Below are 23,250 nucleotides of genomic sequence, written 5' to 3' on the forward strand. Positions count from 1 at the left end.
AAAAACTAGCCAGGCGAGGTGGCGGCGCCTGTAGTCCCAGCTACTCCAGAGGCTGAGGCAGGAGAATGGCGTGAACCCGGGAGGCGGAGCTTGCAGTGAGCCTAGATCGGGCCACTGCACTCCAGCCTGGGCGGCAGAGCGAGAGTCCATCTCACAAAAAAAAAAAAATTAGCTGTGTGACCTTCCCTGAGCTGGACTTCGGTTTCTTTTCAGGTAAAAAAAGAAGCTGCATTTGACACCCCCCTTAGCTTCCTTCTATTTCTGAAGTTCTGCGCATCACAAATTTGCTGATGGTATGCAAATTTTCATAGACTAATTTATGCAAATTCACATTGGTCCCTAGCAAGGTTCAACCCAATTGAATACTATTAACAACAGATACTTTCAAAAGGCAAAAACGCCAGGCGCAGTGGCTCACACCTATAATCCTAGGACTTGGGAGGCCGAGGAGGGTGGATCGGTTGAGCCCAGAAGTTGGAGACTAGCCTGGGCAAAATAGTGAAAGCCCATCTCTACAAAAAAATAGAAAAAATTAGCTGGGCATGGTGGCATGCACCTGTAAATCCAGATACTTGGACGGTTGATGGGGGAGGATGGCTTGAGCCATCTGGAGACTGAGGCAGCAGTGAGCCACAATTGCTCCATTGCCCTCCAGTCTGGGTGACAGAGGGAGGCCTTGCATCAAAAATAAAAGGCATCTATTTAATGGGTGCAGAAGAAAGTGCTCTCCACCTCCCATCCCTGCCTGTTCCCCACCTATGTCCCAGAACAGGGCACTCAGACTGTGGGTCTTTTTCCTTAGGATGAAGAGGTAGGAAAACAGGCAAGGCGTGAGCAACCTCTCACAGACTGTGGTGTGGACCAGCTGCTGCTGGTTACTTGGAGTTATTTGCTGCATAGGGGATGTCATCAGGGTTAAACTGGATCCCAGAGAGGGGGCCCCTGCACTCCTGTGATGCCCCAAGCCCTACCCAAGTAGAACTTGCAGACCCCTCTCCTGTCCTTGCACTCATGGGCTCCTCGCCCTGAGGCTGTTAGAAGCAGCTTGTTAAAGTCAGCAAATTTAAAAATAAAATGTTTAAAAATTTTTTAAAATAAGAGAAGCAATGTCTCTTCTCTAAACAGATCGATTCTTGCTGGGACACCTCAGTGATCTCATTGTGCTTGGCTCACCACCCTATGTTACTTACAGAGACCCGTTGGTATTTCTGAAGAACTAAAACATTCCTCCAGCCGGATCTCACTCACAAGTACAATATGATCTCCCATCATATGCTTTTAACCACAGCCTCCTCAATATCCCAACCCAAACACGGTCAGTGTAACTTGGATGGCTCCAATTCCCAGACAGGGTCATCAGACAGTGATCTCCGGAAAATTCCTCCCAGGTGGGCTGCCTGTCGGAGAATCACAAAAAGACATTTTATTTTAAATTAACCTCCACTATGATATGGGTCTACGGCATCCAAGAAGGGATAAATCAGCTGCACAAAGAACTTTAAACCAGGCACAGTGGTGCACGCCTGCAGTCCTAGCTACTCAGGAGGCAGAGGCCAGAGGATCACTTGAGGCCAGGAGATCGAGGCTGCAATGAGCCGTGATGATGCCTGTGAATAGCCACAGCATTCCAGCCTGGGGAATATAGCGAGAGTCTGTCTCTTTAAAAAAATAATTAATTAATTAATTAATTTTGAAAATTTTTAAATAAATAAGAAGAACTTTGATCCAGCCTTTAAACTGTAGGACTTGGTAGACAAGTTGGGAAGGGAGACCATGCCTGGGACGAAATAGTAGGAGCACAGGTGTGGAGGCACGACAGAGCTGGTTCTCGGTAGACTAGTGAGGAAGAGGAGCCGCCAACCCACCGGAAAAGAAAATGGCCCTTTTGGGAGTAATGGGAAATAAGGGGTTTTTGTCTGGTTTTGTTTGTTTGTTTGCAACAGAGTCTTGCTCTGTTGCCCAGGCTAGAGTGCAGTGGCACAATTGTAGCTCACTGCAGCCTCGAACTCCTGGGCTCCAGTGATCCTCCCATCTCAGCCTCCCTAGTAGCTGGGACTACCAGCACACTCCACCATGCCCAGCTAATTTTTATTTTTTGCAGAGATGAGGTCACACTATGTTGCCCAGGCTGGTCTCAAATTCCTGGGCTCAAGCAATCTTCCTGCCTTAGCCTCCCAAAGTGCTGGGATTACGGGTGTGAGCCACTGCAGCTAGCCAGAAATAAGTTTTTTAATAGATGGAGTGCGGTCAGATTATCAAAGCCTTTGAAAGGCAGGCAGGTGAAGTTTATAGTTAATTTAATAGACAGGAGGGAGCCTCACAAGGTGTTCGAGCAGGGAAATAATAATGCAAGATAGAGTCGATCATCATTATTCAGGGGTTCTGTTTTTGCAAATTCACCTGCTTGGTAAAATTTCTTTCTAACCCCAAAATCAATACCCACAACTCTTCCATAAGTACTGGCAGTGTAGTGAAACAGACGAGTCCCTCACACACGTGTTTTCGGCTGCGGCTGAGCAAGGCTGTCTTTTTTCAGCTCTCATACAATTAGCTAGTCCTTTTTGCAGTCTATTTAGTTCCATCTTTTTCACATTTGTGTGTTTTGTTGATTTTGGTGATTTTGCTGTTTAAAAGGGGCCCAGGCACGGTGTTGAAGCGCTGTCTTGTGTTCCTAAACCTAAGAAAGTCATGAGGTGCCTTACAGAGAAAATGCATGCATTCGGTTAGCTTCACTCAGACATGAGTTACAGTGCTTCCGGCTGTTAGTTCAACATTTAATAACCCAACAATAAATATTAAATAAGGTATCTTTAAACAGAAACACACATAAAACTTGGTTATGTGTTGATCAGTTGACAATCTAGAAGCAATGGGTCAGTTTTCACTAATTCAGTGATCGCAGCAACTTTATAGAGCATAACTAGCACGAATAATGAGAATCGCCTATATCAGCATTTTGGACTCTAAGGAGACCACAAGACCATGAAAAGAAGCCATCTCTTAAGAGAGTGTATGCTCCAGAGTCAAACTACCTGGGTTCAAATCCCAGCTCTTCTGCTTACTAGCTGTGCCACCTTGGGTGAGTTGCTTGTCTTCTCTGTGCCACAGTATTTCATCTGTAAAACAGACACAACGATTGTCTCTTTATCATAGAGTGACTAGGAGAATTTAAACGTGTTAATGTTTGTCAAGTTCTCAGAAGATTATCTGGGACATAATGAATCCTGTTTACATGTTTTGTGTTTGTTAAATAAAGAAAAGGGAGAAGGTGAGAGAAAGAGAGAGAGAGAGCATGCACCTCATTTCACAGGTGAGGAACCTGAGTCAGGCCCACATCTGAGTCTTTCCAGCGACGAAATGGGGAGGCAGCTGGCTCTGGGGAACCCAGATCAGAGTCAGTTCAATGACGGGGATGCAAAATTGAGGTGGTGGTGACAACCACAGGGACAGGCGCTAACCCACGGTGCTGAGCAAAGGCACGGTGTGACTGAGGGACCCGCCAAGACCCATCCACCTGTGACCACCAAGGGACACTTCCTCTTACTCCCCCTTTCCAAGCCACAGCCAGATGGAACCCAGAGTGCTCTAAAGATGCACCTCTCCACCTCGCCATTTAAGAATTACTAGGCATCTCCAGGCTGTGCGGCTGAGGAGCAAGAAATACTACCGCGCCCCAGCAGAAAGCTAATGAGAAACCGAACACAGCCAGACAGAAGCTTAACAAGAAATACTGGCCCGGGCTCCCCAGAAGAAGAGCAGGCTCCGAAGGCCTGGCAGGCCGCCTGCCATCTCCCTGCAATGCATCGATCGGTGCAGGGAAAGCTGGAGACCGCGGGGAAGGAGATAAACGAGAAGATGTATGACGGGAGGGGCCCAGGGCTGATGAAAGGGGAAGGGAAGGTGGCTTAAATCAAGGGGCAAGTGCCGCGAGAGGGGCGGATAACAGGATTTGTGTTTACGGTTAACGAGGAGAATTGGTGGAGGTGCTGCTCTGGGGCAGGGGAGGTGGGTGAAGACTTGGGGAGGAAGAGGAAGAGGGGCTCCAGGGAGGGTAACCCATGCTCCAAGCAAATCACTAACATGAGCCAGGGGTAAGTCCCTGAAATGGCAAAATCCTTCCTGGTCCATTTGGCTGGAACTGCGATTGCCTTTTATCTTCTCTCCTTTGTTTCCTAACTTTCCTGAGTGTCCAGGAAAGAATATCCACATCTGCCCCTTTCTCCCACCACCAAGTCATCAGAATTCAAAGCCTGTGTCCGGACAACAGGGATAACAGGAAATGCTCACCGAGCACCTCCTCTGTGCTTCTGGCTGGGCCGAGAGCTTCCTGTGTCTTACTCCAACTAATATTCATCCCACGATGGAGGCACTGCGGTTGTTCTCATTGCACAGATAAGGAAACTGAAATTCAGAGAGGCCCTCCAATGACACAGAAGGGTGCTGAAATTCCAGCCCAGGCAGTGTGGCTCCAGTGCTAACCATGATTCCACACTGAGCCTGTTGACACCCTCAGCATTTATGCCTAATGGGAGATTGTTTGCCTGCATTTCAGGCCTTTGAACCACCTCTGATTTCTGCATCGCTGTGGCACACTGTTTCACGCAGGCTAGTAACACTCTTTGCAAGAAGCAGCCAGGAAACGACTCCACTTTTCTGCCTTAGGGACTTCTCCAAAGATGCAGAAGCAGCTCAGTTCTCCACTAGGTGCAGCCAACAAGTACAAGGCACTCACGTCCCCAGGGCTGGCCCTCTGCTAGGGGATGAGGAGTTGAGGGATAAATGCCCCCATCCCTCAGGGGGGCAATTCTGAGGCACATTCTGCAGGGCTCCTCAGAGGATGTCTGGCAGGCTAGAGTCCCAGTTTCCCCCAGTGATAACCAGCTACACATGCCCTCATAAGGTAGCCTGCTTTTCTTCCTCATCTCCCTGCTCCCTCACTCCTGCTTCCTGTGTCTCCTTCCAGCCGACGTTCCTGCATACAAGCCCTCCTCTCAGGCTCCACTGGGCGGGGATCGCAAACTAGGATAGGGCGCCACCTCAGTTAAACAAGAAATGCAAGAAATAGGACCAGTTTACCAAAGATAAACTTTGGGGAGATTGCGTGATAAGGAGATGAAAAGGGGGTCTCTCTCTCTCTCTCTTTCACTCTCTCTTTCTCTCTCTCTCTGCGTTTTACAGACACCTCTTTTAATGATTTAGCAAGATATTTCCTTGTTTTTAACACATTTCTATTAAATATAGAATATGGCATTAAGAGTGGGTATGGCGGCTCATGCCTGTAAGCCCAGCACTTTGGGATGCCGAGGTGAGTGGACCACTTGAGGCCAGGAGTTCGAGACCAGCCTGGCCAACATGGTGAAACCCCATATCTACTTAAAAAATACAAAAAATAGTTGGGCGTAGTGACGTGCACCTGTAATCCCAGCTAGCAGGGGAGGTTGAGACAGGAGAATCGCTTGAACCTGGGAGGCGAAGGTTGCAGCGAGCTGAGATCCAACCTGGGCGACAGAGCAAGACTCAACTCAAAAAAAAAAAAGAATATAGCATTAAAATGGGAGTATTTGGGCCTCTATTGAGGTAGTCTGAATTTATATATAATTTAGAATAGGATAAAAACAGAGTAATAATTTTAACTTCACTTTGTTACAATGATATGGTTTCTCTTATTCTCTCCAATTTTATTCCTCTATTGAGAACTTCAGAACTTTGGTCAACGCTTTTTCCCCATCCAGAGAAGTGCTGGGGGAAATGTGTCTGTCTTTCTTTGCACCCTTGACTTTTTCCTAATTCTGCTAATGACAGCCTGACTCCCATGAACCCTGACATCCAGTTGGTGGCATCGCCAGTCCTCAAAAGCCAGAAACCACCTCTACAGAGGTGACTCCATGTTAAAACAGAGCAAGACTCCATCTTAAAAAGAAAAAAAAAGTGTATATATATATATATATATATACACACACACACACACACACACACATATATACACACACACACTTTTTATATATATATGTATATATGTGTGCGTGTGTGTGTGTATATATAGCTACAAAGAGGAACCAGAGTAGATTTGTTGAGTACAGATACAGAAGAGCCACATTCACCTCCAGATTTGCTCAAAACTGCACAGCAAAAATACGACCAAGTCTCTAGGAGCCCGTCTGAGCCTCAGTTTTCACATCTTTGAAAAAGAGATAATACTATTCACCTCAGTGAGTTGTCGTTGAGATCAGTAATCATAAACACTGTTTGAGTGCAGACCCCATTCAAAATTTGATTTTACAAATATTCTACAAATGAAAATGACTACTGGTCCTACTAGTAGAAGTAATAGTGATAGTGGTAGCAATAAAAGTAGTAACTGTAGAGATGAAAATAGCAATCATAGCAATAGTACTCATTGAAACAATAGTAGTAGTAATAGTAGTATTTAGTAAGAGTAGTAGTTGCAGTAGTATCAGGTTGGTGCAAAAGTAATTGTAGTTTCTGTCATTACTTTTAATGGCAAAAACCACGATGACTTTTACACCAACCTAAAAGTAGCAAGCAAGATATTGCTATTGTGGTATTAATACCACGATATTAATAGTACTAGTAATGGCAGTAGTAACAGAAGTAGTATTAGTAGTGATAATAATATGAAAGTAGTAGCAGAAATAGTAGCAACAGTAGTACTGGTAAAAATAATAGTGACAGTAGTAATTGCAATTAGTGCTAGTAGGAATGGTAGTTGATGTAGCAATAGCAGTCATAATAAATAGTAAGAGTTATAATAGCAATTTTTAGTAGTAGTGTCAATAGTAGTAGTAATAGTGAACAAAAGATTCAAATGCAATAATTTACTAAGGAAGTGCTCCCGGGAAAATCAGTAAGAGAGTGAGATAAACAGGACAGGAAACAAAAAAACACTAAGTAAGGATCAGCCTCAGCCTGGTCCTGCAGGGAACCCAGGAACATAAATTGCACATTAGAGTTTGACTTTCCTTGAAGCAGAGGTTAGGCCCCCACATCTCACACTAGTCAGTCAACAGCCCTGGGTATCCCAGGGGGCTGTAAACTCCAAGGCACCTGCCAGCCATAAGCAGAAAAGCAAACCAGAGCAGAGAGATGGGTATGTGGCCCTGGTAAAGGCGATAGGAGCAGATCTAGGTGGACTCCAACATGACTGTGCTACTAAAATGTCAGAGGAATTTAATGCACAATAGACATTGGTATTGCGGGAGAACCTACCTTGAAGGAGATTACAATTTAGAAAGACAGCGCGTGTGCACACAAACACACACATGGACTAACGGCAATCCAGGTTCACTGAGGCCACCGTACAAGATCACATACACACTGGTAGACTCATTCTCTCATAAGGATGACAATTACAATCATAGTTAACATTTATTGGGTACCTACTATGTATTAGGCACCGTACAATGTACTGTATCATCTCATCAATTCTTCTCCTAGATGGAAAAACTGAGGTTCAAGAGGGTAAGTAACTTGTCCAAGCTCGTGCACCTAAGAAGCAGAAGAGCTGGCTTCAGACTCAGGAATACTGTGCTCAGAACCTGTCTTCCTAAGCACCAGCCAGCTCCCCAGGCCCCCCAGATACACCCATGTGTACACATATGGAGACTTCCACCAAGGAGCACATGTCTAACAAGATGATAGTCGGGGCCTCAAGAATTCAGAAGAGCAAGTCCTCACTAAAATAGGGAGAGGAATACAGAAGGATTCTCGGAAGAGGTGACATATAATAGTAATTTTTATAAGTGGTGTGAATAGCAGTAGTAATAGTAAGCAAAGATTCAAGTGCGATAATTTACTAAGGAAGTACTCCCAGGAAATTAGTAAGATTTGGGCTTTGAAGGATGTGTAGGAGCTTTGAAGGATGGGCCTGGGCTTTGAAGGATGTATAGGAGTCTGGACAAGCAGAAATAAGGAGACAGAGCTAGGGGTGGAAGGAGGGGAAGAGAGAAGGAAATTGAAGGTGCCAAATAGATAAAAATATGGACTCTGTGTGTGACCTCAGGTAAGTGGCTTAACTCTTCTGAGTCTCAATTTCCCTTTTGTGTAAAATGGGGAGGAAAGTAGATACCACCTTCCCAGACCTGCTGTGAGGATTCAATGAGCTAGTGCACGTAAAACACTTGGCACAGATCCTGGTGCTCAGTAGATGAACAGTTTCAGGCACGATTTTATAAATTATAACCACAGTCACTGTTACTACCAATGGCCAGTATTGGGACAGCCACCATCTTGTCGCCTCTTCCATGGCTTCTCCCCACCTGAAGCCTCCCTCCTTTGCCTGGCCTCTGGGATATCCCATCCTCAGTCTCCCCAGCATTTATCTTTAGAAATCAAAACTGGGGCTAGGAGTGGTTACTCACACCTGTAATCCCAGTACTTTGGGAGGCCAAGGGAGGAGGATCACTCAAGGTCAGGAGTTCAAAACCAGCCTGGCCAACATGGTGAAACCTTGTCTCTACTAAAAATAAAAATAAAAAATAGCCAGGCGTGATAGTGGATGCCTGTAATCCCAGCTACTCGGGTGGCTGAGGCAGGAGAATCACTTAAGCCCAGGAGGCAGAGGTTGCAGTGAATCAAGACCGTACCACTGCACTCCAGCCTGGGTGACAGAGTGAGATCCCATGTCAAAAGGAAAGGAAGGGAAAGGAGAGGAGAGGAGAGGAGAGGAGAGGAGAGGAGAGGAGAGGAGAGGAGAGGAGAGAGGAGAGGGAGAGGGAGAGGAGGGGGGGAGGGGGGGAGGGGAGGGGAGGGGAGGGGAGGGGAGGGGAGAGGAGAGGAGGGAGAGGGAGGGGGGGAGAGGAGAGGAGAAGAGAAGAGAAGAGAAGACAAGAGAAGAGAAGAGAAGAGAAGACAAGAGAAGAGAAGAAAAAAGAAAAGAAAAGAAAAGACAAGACAAGACAAGACAAGACAAAAAAGAAAATTGGGCCAGGCATGTTGTTGTGCACCTGTAATCCCAGCACTTTGGGAGGCAGAGATGGGAGGATTGCTTGAAACCAGAGTTTGAGACCAGCCTGGGCAATATAGTGAAATCCCATCTATATCATAAAAAATTTTTAAATTAGCTGGGTGTGGTGGCACATTGCTGTAATGAGGCAAGGCAAGAGGATACCTTGAGCCCAGGAGTTGGAGGCTACAATGAGCGAAGATCACGCCACTCCACTCCAGCCCAGGCAACAGAGTGAGATCCTGTTTAAAAAAAAAAGTTCCCCCATCACCATTTTCTGGGAGTTCACCTTCACCTCACTAATGATGAGTTTGGGTCTCTGACAGTGCTTCCAGAATGCACCAGGTCCCGTGGTTCCTGCACTCCACCTGGAGCTACGAGAGAGCCGTCAGACAGTACAAGTTGTTATTACACTCCCACCACTACCTGAAGACTGTGATTTCCTGAGGCTGGGCCAATTTTTCTCACCAGGGCTTCTCACTGCCCCCCACAGTGGGTTCCCAGCAACCCCAACCCCTTCTGTATCACCCATGAGAAATCTACACAACAGAGGCTCTGGACTGTGCTTCTTGGGGTGAGCAGGGTGGGGAACGGCAGTGGCTCTACGTTAATCTTGCTGCCAGAAGGAGACTCCATTAGGTTCCTCGGGTCACCATAGTAATAATTGCCCTGGACCAGGTGCAGTAGCTTACACCTGTAATCCCAACACTTTGGGAGGCTGAGACAGGAAGATCGCTTGAGCTCAGGAGCTCAAACCTGGGCAACATAGTGAAACCCCGTCTCTACAAAAATAATAATAATAATAATACAAAAATTAGCCAGGCGTGGTGGCATGTTCCTGTAGTCCCAGCTACACAGGAGGCTGAGGTGGGAGGATTGCTTGAGCCCAGGGGTGAAGGCTGCAATGAACTGTGATTGCACCACTGCACTCCAGCATGGGCAACAGAGCAAGAACCTATCTCAAAACAAACAAACAAAAAGTACCCCAAACTAGAAGCCTTAAAACACAGAAATGTATTCTCTCACAGTTCTGGAGGTTCAGAGTCTAAACTCCAGGTGCAGGAGGGCCATGCTCCCCCTGAAGCCTGTATGGGAGAATCCTCCCTTGCGTCTTCCAGCTTCCGGTGGTGGCCGTCAATCTTCAGCACCCCTTGGCTTGCAGCTGCATCTCTCCAATCTCTGCCTCTGTTATCATGTGATCGTCCCCCTGTGTGTCTGTCCTCATGTTATGTTCCTTCTTCTTATGAAGACACCAGTCATATTGGATTAAGGGTATACCCTACTCCAGTATACCCTCTTCTTATCTAATTATATCTGCAATTACTCTGTTCCCAAATAATATCGCATTCTGAGATACCGGGGGTTAGAAGTTCACCATCTCTTTTGTGGGACACAATTCTACCTATGCCAGACTCGGATACCATGTTTTCAACTATCTCCTATGTCAGATGGGGAAACTGAGGCAGTCAAAAAGAGTGGCTAAAACCCAAAGAAACCTGAGGTCCAATTCCAGCTGGGCCATTTACCAGCAGAGTGACCTCTGGCAAGTAAGTCACCTCTCTGAGCCTCAGTTTCTTTGTCGACAGAATAGGGGTTAATAGTAATCATGCCTTATTCAAAGGCATGTGGTGAATTCCTGTTCTCAGCCACTGCCTGAGAAATACTCTGTCTTGCATTTTCTCATTTCCTTCTTTACCATGAGGGTCCAAAAAGAAATCACAGCTTCAGCAAAGCATAGATAGATTCTGGCCTTTGAAGTCAAAATGACTTGAGTTTGCAAAATAGATGCTTCCTTTCCTAACTGTGTGACCTTAGGAAAGTGACTTCACCTCTCTGTAAACTAAAGAGAATACTAGACCCTCCCTCCCAGAGTCAGTGAGAATTTAAACAACTGCACATGAAGCTCCAAGCAGAGAATGTACTACATGGTGCTTGATCAGAAGTAACCACTTCTGTGGTTGTGCAGTGCCACTGCAGCAGGCACTGTTGGTATCCCACCCACATCCCCTTGGCAACCACCTACTGGACAGCTTCCTATTGCAAGTACCTGTGATCTCTGCTGTCTCTGGCTACCAGATATCATCAGCTCACATACAGGACATATAGAAAGTGTCAGGGGCACTTCACTATTCACCCCACCCCCCAGCCCTCAACCGATGGCTGATAGGAGGTGGTGAATCAATACCTCAGCTCCCTCACGTCTTGGATGAAACAACCAAAGGTATGAGGTACGCTCTACACAGCCTCCCAGAGGTCCCCAGCAGGACTGAGCCCATTGCCCACCATGTAACCTTCTCCTTCATATACCTGCATTGGGTCCTTTTCTTCCCTGGCTAACTTCCCACTCCCCGCCTGTGGATCACCTCCCCTAGTAAATTACCTGCACTAAAGTAATTGTCTCAGGGTCTGCTTCTGGTGGAACCCAACCTAAAACATGTATTTCTAACCTAAGCTTCAGGGACCCTCAGTCCCTGGCTTTGTGTCTTTGGAGTCCCTCTGAAAGCACCAACCTCCTCCTCTTCCAGGGCTGTCTTCAAACTTCCATTCCCACCTCACTAGAGAGGCTGCTGGGTGTGACTGCCTCAGGGTGTTGGTGCCTGGAAATGCCAAGTTCTTGATCTCCATGAACTTTTCTTTTTCTCTTTCTTTCTTGCTGCGTGCTTGCTTGCTTGCTTTTATTTTTATTCTTTCAGGATCTCACTCTGTTACCCAGGCTGGAGTGCAGTGGCCGAATCATGGTTCACTGCAGCCTCAAACTCCTGGCCTCAAGGGATCCTCCCACCTCAGCCTACCTAATAGTAGGACCACAAGTGCACAGCACCATGCCTAGCTAATATTTTTTTGTTTTTTTGTAGAGATGGGGTCTCACTGTGTTGCCCAGGCTGGCAACAGGTTGCGGGGTTGCCCTCCTGGTTGGGCTCAAGTGATCCTCCCATCTCAGCCTCCTAAAGTGCTGGGATTGCAGATGTGAGCTACCATGCCAAACACCACTCCCTCACCATCATGAACTCTTTTCTCTGCTTACCACCTAGCCTGAGACCCACACGAGAGAAGAGCCACACCCCAAGTTGGACAAATGCCCACTGCATGGGGCATCCTCCTTATATGCGAAGGTCAACCTTGAGGTTTGCAGGTTTAGGTCAAGAGGGAACACACGAAGCTCTGGAATCATAATTTTAAGAATTAAAAAAAGAAAATCAGTGGAGCCCTTTTTACAAAGTAAGTCAAAGGAGGAACTTCAAAATACAAAATAGGTAACTTGGGGCGGTGACCCTGACCTTCATCCTCAAAGCTGCCTCCTTGCTTTCTACTGTGGCCACTAAGAGCTGGAGGAGGTAGGGTTGCCAGTTAAAATACACGACACCCAGTTAAATTTTAACTTCAGATAAACAAGGAATCGCATTTAGTATGACTATGTCTCATGCAATATTTGGAATACACTCATGCTGAAAAAATTATTCGTGTTTATTTGAAATTCAAATTTAACTGAGCTTATAGTTTCATTTTCATTTGTTTGTTTCTTTGTTTTTGCTAAATCTGACCACCCCACCTAGGATCCCCTGATACTGCTTAAAACTACTTTGTCTGTGACTGTCCCTTAGATGGGCCTGGACTCTGGCAGTCAGTTTCCTCCAAGACTTTTTTAAAGGGCCCACCCAGGAGAGGACAGGGATGTGGATGATGTCTGCATCCCAGTGGGGTCTTGGTCACCTTGAAATGGAGCAAAGCTAGGGTAAATTTGAACTCCAGGCCTCTGGCTATGAAAACTAGCCTGTCCCCTCTGGAGGTCACTTGATTCTTTTCAACTGATTCTCCTTAGCTGTGATTGTAACATCCTGGAACACAGAATGTAGAAAGAAACTGGAGGCCTGAGGCATCACCATCAGCCAGCATGGTGCTAGGGGATGTTTTTCTCTGTACCAGGTGGGCTTGGTCATGTGGGAGCAAGAGACGGGAAAGTGGGAGAAGCTGAGAAGTTACATGCATGTGAATGTGCCTTCTTTGGCAAAACATTGGAATTTACTAAGAACCACATACCCCTCCCCACTCAGAGGACACAAGGAACATTCTGACTGAGGGAAGAATTTTTATGAACTCCTCATCTAAGAAGCATACCAATGAGCCACCCATCCACTCCTCCACACATCCATCCATCTATCCATTCGTTCATTCAACAAATGTTTGCTGAGCACCTATTACGTGCCAAGTTTTATGCTGAGTGCTGGGCATACAAGCCCTAAAAGGAACATACCTAGTCCTGACCCCATGGATTTCCCCTATGTAATGGGAAAAACAAAGAAGGATGTAAGCAACCCAAAAAATAAATAAACTGATTACAGAGTACAAGTTCTTTGCAGGATTCAAATCTTTGCAGGATTTGAACTAAGTGATCCTTAGTTCACTTTTTATTAAATTTAAAAATGCTTTTGTTCATCCCCATCTCCATTTCTGCCAGTAAAATTGAGCTCCAGGAACCAACTTTTTTGTTATAATATCAAACAGTGACATTCCAGGGCCTGGCCTTAACAATGTAGAAGGCTTCACAATTAACAGAGGAAGTCTCAAAAGATGATGAAGAGGAGAGTTCCTCTCCCCTGTAGTGACCATGGGGCAGATATCTTCCTCCTTCACAAAATGAGCTTCAAAGAAATCGATTTGATAAGATGCGAAACTGAGAACATTCTTAGGAACGTGCAGTCTCATTTTTCAGTGCCATATGGAGGTGTGTGTGAATATCTATAATTCTTGAGCAACTGGACCTGAAAGTACACTGTGAGCAAAGGGGTCCTGAGAAATTCCTAAGAGTTTAGAAATTCTTAAGACATTATTTTCATGCCCTGTGAAAATAACGTTCAAAGAGAGTCATGGCATTCTGATTGATTACCTTACCTGACAATGGGCTGCCTGGTAATCATTGCAGTGAGCATCTCTGTGCTATCCAGACAGAAGTAGCTGTGGGAGAGTAGAGTCAAATCAGAAGAGGAGCCACTGACACTTTCTTCTTCTCCCTCGAGACTGATTGGGGGAAAGACCTATGACTCTAGTAGATTCCATATTTTTAATAAAAAGACTGGAAATCTAGCTCTCTAAATAAATCATTTTAATTTGGTGATTAGGGAAGATCATCTCTGATGAGATGGCAAAATGCTGAAAAGCTGAGACCCGAAGTTAAGAAATTCATCCTTAAAGAGTAGGAAGAGGTTGGGCACAGCGACTCATGTCTGTAATCCCAGCATTTGGAAGACCGAGGTGGAAGGATTGCTTGAGCCCAGGAGTTCAAGACCAGCCTGGGCAACATGACAAGACCCTGTCTCTCCAAAAAAAAAAAAAAAAAAAGTAAATTAGCCAGGTGGCCCACGCCTGTGGTCCCAGCTACTCAGGAGGCTGAGGTGGGAAGATCATTTGAACCCAGAAGGTTGAGGCTGCAGTGAACTGTGACCTCACCACTGTATTCCGACCTACGTGACAGAGTGAGACCTGTCTCTAATAAATAAATAAATAGCAAAAATAAAATTAAAAAGAGAGAGCAGGAAAAACAGCATTACAGACACAAGAAATAGCAAGTGCACTCCAGCCTGGGTCACAATGAGATCCTGTCCCAGAAACAAAAAAGAAAAACAGCAAGAGCAAAAGCCTGAGACAGGCGTTAACTCTTGAGCATTCGAGACACCTAACAAAGACAGCAGAAGTGGAACACAGGGAGGAAGCACGCGGAGATGAGGTGGAGAGGTCCATGGTGGTCAGCACTCAAGGCTCTGTGGAGCATGCATTTTATTCTTCTAGTGATGAGAGCAAATAGATGGCTTCAAGCCGGAGAATGAGCTTTCACAAAGCAGGCTTAGTTGTGCAGAAAGATCAGAACGCAGGATTGGTCACTGTTGGAGCTGACTTTTCATTCTGCGTGCACACTGTGGCTCAGCATAGGAGTTACCTTTTGACTTCTCATAAAATTACCTGCACTTTGTAAATAATCTGACTCCCCTGGTCCAACAGAAGCAGAAAGAAAAAGTTTAAAGCCAAAATAATACAAAACAAAAAAGAACCTGCTTACCCCTGAGAGCATGAGCATGAGGGACATGTTGTCTACTGCCAGCATGGAGTGGGAAATGAGTTTGGAGTTGGCCCTCCACAGGGGGGATTTGTGGTTCCTTGAAACTGTCAAATAAATCACCCATATTTAGTAACTGTAATATTGTTTGGGTATTACCTTCAACGGATTTGTCTGACATTCCAGGCATCTTATTTCCCCGTCCATCAAAGTCCCACTCACCATTACACACCCAGCTGAATGGCTAAAGTGGAAGGAACTGACACCACCAAACATTGGCAGGGATGAGGAGGAACTGGAATGCTCATCTATTGTGAGTGGAAGCACAAAATGGTACGACCATTTTGGAAATTTTGTAGCAGTTTATTAAAAAGTCAAACATATTTGTTATGTGGCCCATTAATCCTGCCCTCAGAAATTTACCTAAAAGAAATGAAAACATATCTTCAAAAAATCTTGTGCAAGAATGTTCATAGCTGCTCTACTTGTTACAGGCAAAACCTGCAGATATCTCTGATGTCCATCAACAGGAGAACAGATAAACTGAGGTATATTCATAGTATTCAGCAATTAAAAAAAAGAAATGAGTGGTCCAGCATTATGGCTCAAGCTTGTAGTCCCAACACTTTGGGAGGCCAAGGCAGAAGGATTGCTTGAGCCCAGGAATTCAGGACCAGCATGGGCAACACGGTGAAATCCTGTCTCTACAAAAAATTGCAAAAACTAGCCAGATATGGTGGCCTGTGCCTGTAGTCTCGGCTATTTTGGAGGCTGAGGTGAGAAAATGGCTTGAGCCAGGGAGGTTGAGGCTACAGTGAGCTGAGATCGTGCCACCGAACTCCAGCCTGGGCGACAGAGTGAGATCCTGTCTCAAAAAAAAAAAAGAGGGGGGAGGGGAATGAGCTATTGACCTATGTTACAGCATGAAGAAATATCGAAAGCATTATGCTGGATTAAGAAAAAAACAAATGGAAAGGGTACATGCTGTGTATGATATCATTTACAAAAAGTTCTTGAAAAAGAAACACTAACTTAACAGTAATAGAAATCAGATCAGCAGTTGCTTTTGGGAATGAAGGAGTTACCTGGCACAATGAAGTTTTCTGTGGTGCTGGTGATGCCTTTTGTTTCTTAATAGAGATATCGGTTGCACAAGTGTATGCCTTTATCAAACTGATGTAACTGTGTACTTCACATTAAGAATTTCACTGAATATAAAAGATAATTTAACAATTAACTCAAGATGGATTAAAGACTTAAATGTAAAACCCAAAACTATAAAAACCCTGGAAGACAACCTAGGCAATACCATTCAGGACATAGGAATGGTAAAAGATTTTATGACAAAGATGCCAAAAGCAATTGCAACAAAAGCAAAATTTGACAAATGGGATCTAATTAAACTAAAGAGCTTCTGCAAAGCAAAAGAAACTATCAACAGAGTAAACAGAAAACCAACAGGATGGGAGAAATTTTTTGCAAACTATGCATCTGACAAAGGCCTAATATTCAGCATCTATAAGGAACTTAACCCAATTTACATGAAATAAACAACCCCATTAAAAAGTGGGTAAAGGACATGAACAGACACTTTTCAAAAGAGGACATACATGTGGCCAACAAGCATATGAAAAAAAAAAAGCTCAACATCACTGATCATTAGAGAAATGTAATCAAAACCACAGTGAGATAGCATCTCACACCCGTCAGAATAGCTATTATTAAAAAGTCAAACTAGCCGGGCGTGGTGGCGGGCGCCTGTAGTCTCAGCTACTTGGGAGGCTGAGGCGGGAGAATGGCGTGAACCCGGGAGGTGGAGCTTGCAGTGAGCCGAGATCACGCCACTGCACTCCAGCCTGGGAGACACAGCGAGACTCCGTCTCAAAAAAAAAAAAAAAAAAAAAAAAAAAAGTCAAAAAACAACAGGTGCTAGGGAGGCTGCCGAGAAAAAGGAATGCTTATACACTGCTGGTGGGAGTGTAAATTAGTTGAACCATTGTGGAAAACAGTGTAGCGATTCCTCAAAGACCTAAGAACAGAACTACCATTCAACCTAGCAATCCTATTACTGGATAGATATCCAAAGGAATATAAAGTTTTCCATCATAAAGTCACATGCACACGTATGTTCCCTGCAGCACTATTCACAGTAGCAAAGACATGGAATCAACCTAAATGCCCAACAATAATAGGCTGGATAAAGAAAATATGGTACATACACTCCATGGAATACTATGCAGCCATAAAAAATGAGATCATATCCTCTGCAGGAACATGGATGGAGCTGGAGGCCACTATCCTTAGCAAACTAGTCCAGGAACAGAAAACAAAATACCGCATGTTCTCACTTCTAGGTGGAAACTAAATGATGAGAACATATGGACATATAGAGGGAAACAACACACATTAGGGCCTATCAGAGAGTGAGAAAAGGGAGAGGGTCAGGAAAAATAACTAATGGATACTAGGCTTAATACTTGGGAGGTGAAATAATCTGTACAACAAACCCCCATGGCACGAGTTAACTATATAACAAACCTGCATGTGTGCCCTTCAACTTAAAATAGAAGTTTAAAAACAAAGAATTTCCCTGAATATAAAGGGCATCTCATTTTTAATGTAAAAATAAATAAGATTCTATTACCCTGGGCAGTCTTCTCTACCTTTTTGGTGTAGAACTACACCTCAGAGTTACTACACAAGGGGAGGTAGCTGGGGTATTTATATACCAACTCCTATTAGTCATTGGATGAGGGCTGCTGGAAGTGGAGGTGTAATTCCCCAGCACCTCCAGCTGGCCATGAGTACCAGCAGAGCAAGCCCAGTGGGCAAAGAGAGCTCCTTTAGGAAAAAAAATTGCAGAAATGTGGGAGTCAGGCTGGCATGCATGAAACTGGCACCTACCAGGGTAATATGGGTGGGACCCCAACAGCATCCACCGCAGGCCTTGTTGTGTCTGCTCCTATAGCCTCCTGTGTGTATAATTGTATCCTAACAGAAATTAGAAGTTTGGGTTACAGAACCAGGCAGACCAAGCCTCAGATTTCAGCTCTGTCACTTTCTAAGTGACATGTTGAGCAAATGGTGCTTCTTCTGAAAAATGGGGTTCATGCATTGTTGAGGACATTCAATAAGATAAACTCTGTTCTGGGCTTACCATAGCACATAATATGAACTCTTATTATGGCACATCAGAGAAACTCCAATAAACACTAACAGCAACAATTATTTTTTTCTACTATGTTCATTCTATTTTCCAAAAAACAGTCAAACTCAAAATTTTTTCATGAAAGATTTTCTCTCTTAAATTATTTTGAAAATTTAATTGTTGAAAAGATAATACATTTACAAAGTTTGAAATCCAAAAATTATTAAAGGATACACTGAAAAGGCTTTCTCCTTTGACATGCCAGCCACCCAGTTGCCCTCCCCACAAGCAAATGAGATTATCAGTATGTTTGTGTATTTTTCCAAAGGTATTTGCAGATGGTAGTCTAAAATATTCTAGGTCTGCTTCTGTTTATCTATGGCTGAATCTAGTACATGATTCAGTGTTTGGTTTGGCATGAATAATATATGCAGGTTTTATTTTGAAAGCATGTTAGATTTACGGAAGAGTAGCAGAGATGATACAAAGAGTTCTTGGACATCCTTCACCCAGCATCCCCCAGTGCTACTATTTTACATAACCACAGTGCATTTATCAAAACTGAGATGGTGATGTTGGTACCCTGCAATTAACAATACTACAGATTGTATTCAGACTTTACCAGTTTTTTCATTAAAGTGGATCTAATCCAGGATGGTGTGTTGCATGTGTCTTGGCATCCCTTTAGGGCACCAAGGTACCCAATGCTCCACATTTAAGAATTGCTAGCACAGAGGAGCATGGAGCACTTTATTGGTGTCATTACCACAGTGGGACTGGAAATTCAGGTCACCACCCCTGCTGTCTATCCTTGGAAACTCACCTTTCCTCTCAGGGCATTAGTCTCCCTTTCAGTACAATGCAGCAGTGAAACCGTATTAGCCTTTCTGAACTTGCGTGGTCAAAGCAATGTGATGAACTCCACACACTCTAACACCTCTTAGACATCCCAATGTTCATTAGCATGTTAAAGGCTCTGATAAGTCCTGCAACAAAACACCTGTTTTAATATCACTTAACTCAGCATTGCTCAGGCACATTGGATTAGGGAGGCAATTTTTACCCTCCATATTTATCTACAGAAGTGTGTTCTAGAGTAGAGCCTTTGGGGCATGATGGACTAAATGAAAATAAAGCCTGTTAACAGAGCCTCAGCTTGATGGGGATTCAAGAGCAAGCACACTGCCTAGAGAATGCTGGTCATGAAAATTTGGAAGGAGAGACACAAAGGGGAAGGCTGGCCAACAACTTGGCTGACTTTCCCTTGGCTTCCCAGATGTCCTTAGCCAGCCCAGATCCTGGACATTGTGGAAACCCTACAGAGCTGCATGTGGCAACCTCTTTGGAAGAAAACTTAGCAATGTACCTCAAATTGTCAGTGCACATGCTCTTGAGCTCAGTGATAATGTATTTAGATGCATCCGCACCTGAGCGCAGAGGTGTCTGTGCAGGCTAATCGCAGCCTCATGGCTTGAGGTGGCAAAAGACTGAAAATAATGGAATGTCCCATCATACAGGAGTGATTACAGAAACGGCGGTCCATGCAGGCAGTGGAATTCCACACAGCCATTAAGAAAAAGTGTGTGTGTGTGTGTGTGTGTGTGTATACATGCTCACACGCACCTCACATATACTCAGTCACAATGTACGACCTATCTCAAGAAGGATAACATGACACTGGGAACCGTGGTTACCCCCAAATAGAAGAACTGAAAGACCTGGAGACAGAAGAGGAAGAACTTGATTTTTCACCGACTACTCCTCTGTACCTTCCTAGTTTTGTACCTTGCAAGCATTGCTTACTTAATGAATTAAAATAATAATTTTGAAAAGAATGAGACATGGTTTAATTTATCTATAAAATGGAATACTGTACTAAATGCAGTTGTTTAAAAAGAAGGGAAAAAAAGAAAGAATGGGAAAGCTGTTTGTGTACTGAAATGAAAATATCTACACGTTTCAGTGAAAAAAAGCGAAATGTAGAAATATATATAGATTATATTATTCCTGAGTTTAAAGGGGTTTAAAATAAGATTATAGATATATTTTCTTGGATATATGTATATATGTAAAAAAATTCTGGAAGGATATTAAAAAGCTAATATAATCGTATGAAAATAATCATAGTTATGGGGGGCTGGCGTGGAAGCAGGAAATGTTTCACTCTATTCCTTCAAACATATTCAGATATATTACACCTTTATATATTTTATTATATGTATTTGAACAATGAGTATATTGCCCCTTCAAAGTTACATAAATATGAATGCAGGAAATCTATATGGACAGATGCATAACAATTTTCCATATATAGGTAAACAGAAAAAGCAAGTTTGCAGAATAGTGTGTATAGTATCACTTGTCTACCAAAAAATGTATATATGTGTGTGTTTATATACATTTATATACATACATATATATACATTTATACACACACACAATTGAAAGCACACACTCTTCCTGGAAGAATTCAGAAAAAACTGCTAACAATGACTTCCCCTTTTGTGGGTACCTGGAGACAGACAGGGATTATCCACCCTGAAAAACTAGTTCAATGTTTACCACGTGTGTAAAATTTTTTTTAATGTTTTAAAAACATCTGTGAAATAATGATCACCGTAACAAAGTTTTTTGAGCAAAAATGTAGAAATAAATGTTTCTCCTTTGGGAATGAGAGGTATAAATGTCAGCCCATCCATACTCTAGAATCTTCTTCAGATATTAAAATATTTGAAAAAGTAAATGTCAGCCAGGTGTGGTGGCTCACACCTGTAATCCCAGCACTTTGGGAGGCTGAGGTGGGAGGATCACTTAAGCCCAGGAGTTCAAGACCAGAATGGCCAACATAGCAAGGCCTCATCTCTACAAAAAAATAGAAAAAAATAGCCTGTAGCCCCAGCTACTCAGGAGGTGGGAGGATCACATGTGCCCAGGAGTTTGAGGCTGTAGTGAGCCATGTTGCACCACTGCACTCCAGCATGGGTGACAGAGCAAGATCCTGGCTCAAAATAAACAAAAACAAACAAAAAAAACCAAAACCAAAAAAAACCTAAATGTATATTTATTTACACTGACCTGAAAAGAAACAATGTATTATTAAACAATGTGTTATTGGGAAATAACATATTATTATGAAACAAAGTATTATTAAGTAAAATTTCAGAACCAAAAATATGATATTACCCAATTTTTACAGTAAAGCCTCTATGTACTTGTGTGTACACATGCATATATATTGTATTATATAAACAATATGTAGAAGATTCAAATCCTGACTCTCTTGCTTATTAGCTGTGTGATCTTGAGCTAGTTACTAAAAATTTGGGGGCCTTGGTTTCCTCACTTGTAAAATGGATGCAACTATTCTACCAGCCTTGAATTAACTTATGTGATTCTTCTAACAACTTAGAGCAACAGTCTTTAACCTTTTGGCACCCGAGACCAAGTTTATGGAAGAATTTTCCATGGACGGTGAGAATGGGGATGGTTTCAGAATGATTCAAATGTGTTTCATTTATTGTGCACTTTATTTCCACTATATTATATTGTAATACATAATGCAATAATTATCCAACTCATCATAATGTAGAATCAATGGAAGCCCTGAGCTTGTTTTCCTGCAATTAGACAGTCCCATCTGGGGGTGATGGGAGATAGTGGCAGATCATCAGGCATTAGATTTTCATAAGGAGCATGCAACCTAGAATTCTCACATGCACAGTTCACAAATAGGATTTGCTCTCCTATAAGAATCTAATGCCACCATTGATCTGATAGGAGGCAGAGCTCAGGGATGGCTGCATATATAGCTGAATCTCCACTGGCTTGCCCCACAGCTTACCTCCTGCTGTGCAGCCCAGTTCTTAACAGGCCATGGACCAGTACTGGTCCACTTTCACACTGCTGTAAAAGAATACTTGAGACTGGGTAATTTATAAAGAAGTTTAACTGACTCACAGTTCCACATGGCTGAGGAGGCCTCAGGAGACTTACTATCATTGCAGAAGGGGAAGCAGTCACCTTCAAAGTGAAGAGGGAAGACCCCTTTATAAAATCGTTAGAACTTGTGAGAACTCACTCACTATCACAAGAACAGCATAGGGGAAATCACCCCTATGATCCAATCACCTCCCTCCCTTCATACACGGGGATTTTCCATTCAAGATGAGATTTGGGTGGAGACACAGAGCCAAACGGTATCATTCAGGAAATTGCTAACGTGTTTGATGTGCATTACAGAGACAGGGAGCCGGTGGTGTTCACTGGCACACTCTACACTGATTACCCTAGAATATGGGATTTGAGTGGGCCAGGAAGAACCAACACCTTCTATTTTATATACTGCTATATTGTTTGTTTGGTTTTGGTTTGTTTTTACAACAAGCGTGCATTATTTTACAATTAAGCTAGAAGAAATAATACAAGAAAACAAATTAGTTGCAAGGAGGCAGACACTCTCCGACCCACAGCTGGGGAGAGCAGGGGCTGCATGCAGTGTGACCATACCTCACATTTTGCACCCATAAAGCAGGGAGACAGGACCCAAGCAGCACACTGTGCACCCTGCAGCTAAATCTGTCTACTTTCCTCCCTTCTGCAAGACACAGGTGACTCCAGAGTCAGAAATTACATCTGGGCTGTTCAGATTTGTGGCCACTCTCCCCAGTCATTCAGAACACGGGGAAATTCAGCCTCATGCCACCATTTTTCAAGCACCACTGGTAGAGGAGGAGACATCAGCCCTGCACCCACCTTGGTCTGAGCACCCATCTTCGTGGAAGATGTTGGGAGAAACAGCATTTCTTCAAGGGCATTTGCAAAGGGCTTCAGTTAACAGAGGGCCTACAAAACCATTACCCATGAAATCCCTTCAGCATCCCCTAATGAAGATCCCCTGTCGACAGACCAAGAAAAGGGCTCCAAGAAGGAAAAGATGCACCCAAGGTAACACAGCTGGAAAGTAAAGAAACCCACATTTAAACACAGATCTGTCTGTCCCAGTGCACATGCAGTTGAGGCCACACAGGAGCAGAGGTTGGATCCACTGCATTTCAGAGAAACCGTTCATTTACTCAACAAAAATGGAACCAG

General features: G+C 43.8%; 1 long non-coding RNA gene across 2 annotated transcripts in view; it reads right to left on the reverse strand.

Annotated features, from left to right (window-relative positions):
* Positions 1-1,150: 1,150 nt before the first annotated feature.
* The window catches only part of LOC126929555 (uncharacterized), a 63,992-nt gene continuing 41,892 nt past the window's right edge, over positions 1,151-23,250 (reverse strand). Inside the window, exons 6-12 of one of the 2 annotated variants that reach the window (XR_007717198.1) lie at positions 18,983-19,145; positions 17,916-18,002; positions 16,097-16,219; positions 15,015-15,118; positions 13,853-13,915; positions 3,033-3,116; positions 1,151-1,397 (exon numbers count right to left, since the gene is read on the reverse strand). This is a non-coding gene — a long non-coding RNA (uncharacterized LOC126929555). The remainder of the gene's footprint in view (positions 1,398-3,032; positions 3,117-13,852; positions 13,916-15,014; positions 15,119-16,096; positions 16,220-17,915; positions 18,003-18,982; positions 19,146-23,250) is intronic. The other variant, XR_007717199.1, reaches the window with a different exon arrangement.

This window comes from Macaca thibetana, chromosome 10 (assembly GCF_024542745.1).
Source record: "Macaca thibetana thibetana isolate TM-01 chromosome 10, ASM2454274v1, whole genome shotgun sequence".
NCBI classification, from domain to species: Eukaryota; Metazoa; Chordata; class Mammalia; order Primates; family Cercopithecidae; genus Macaca; species Macaca thibetana.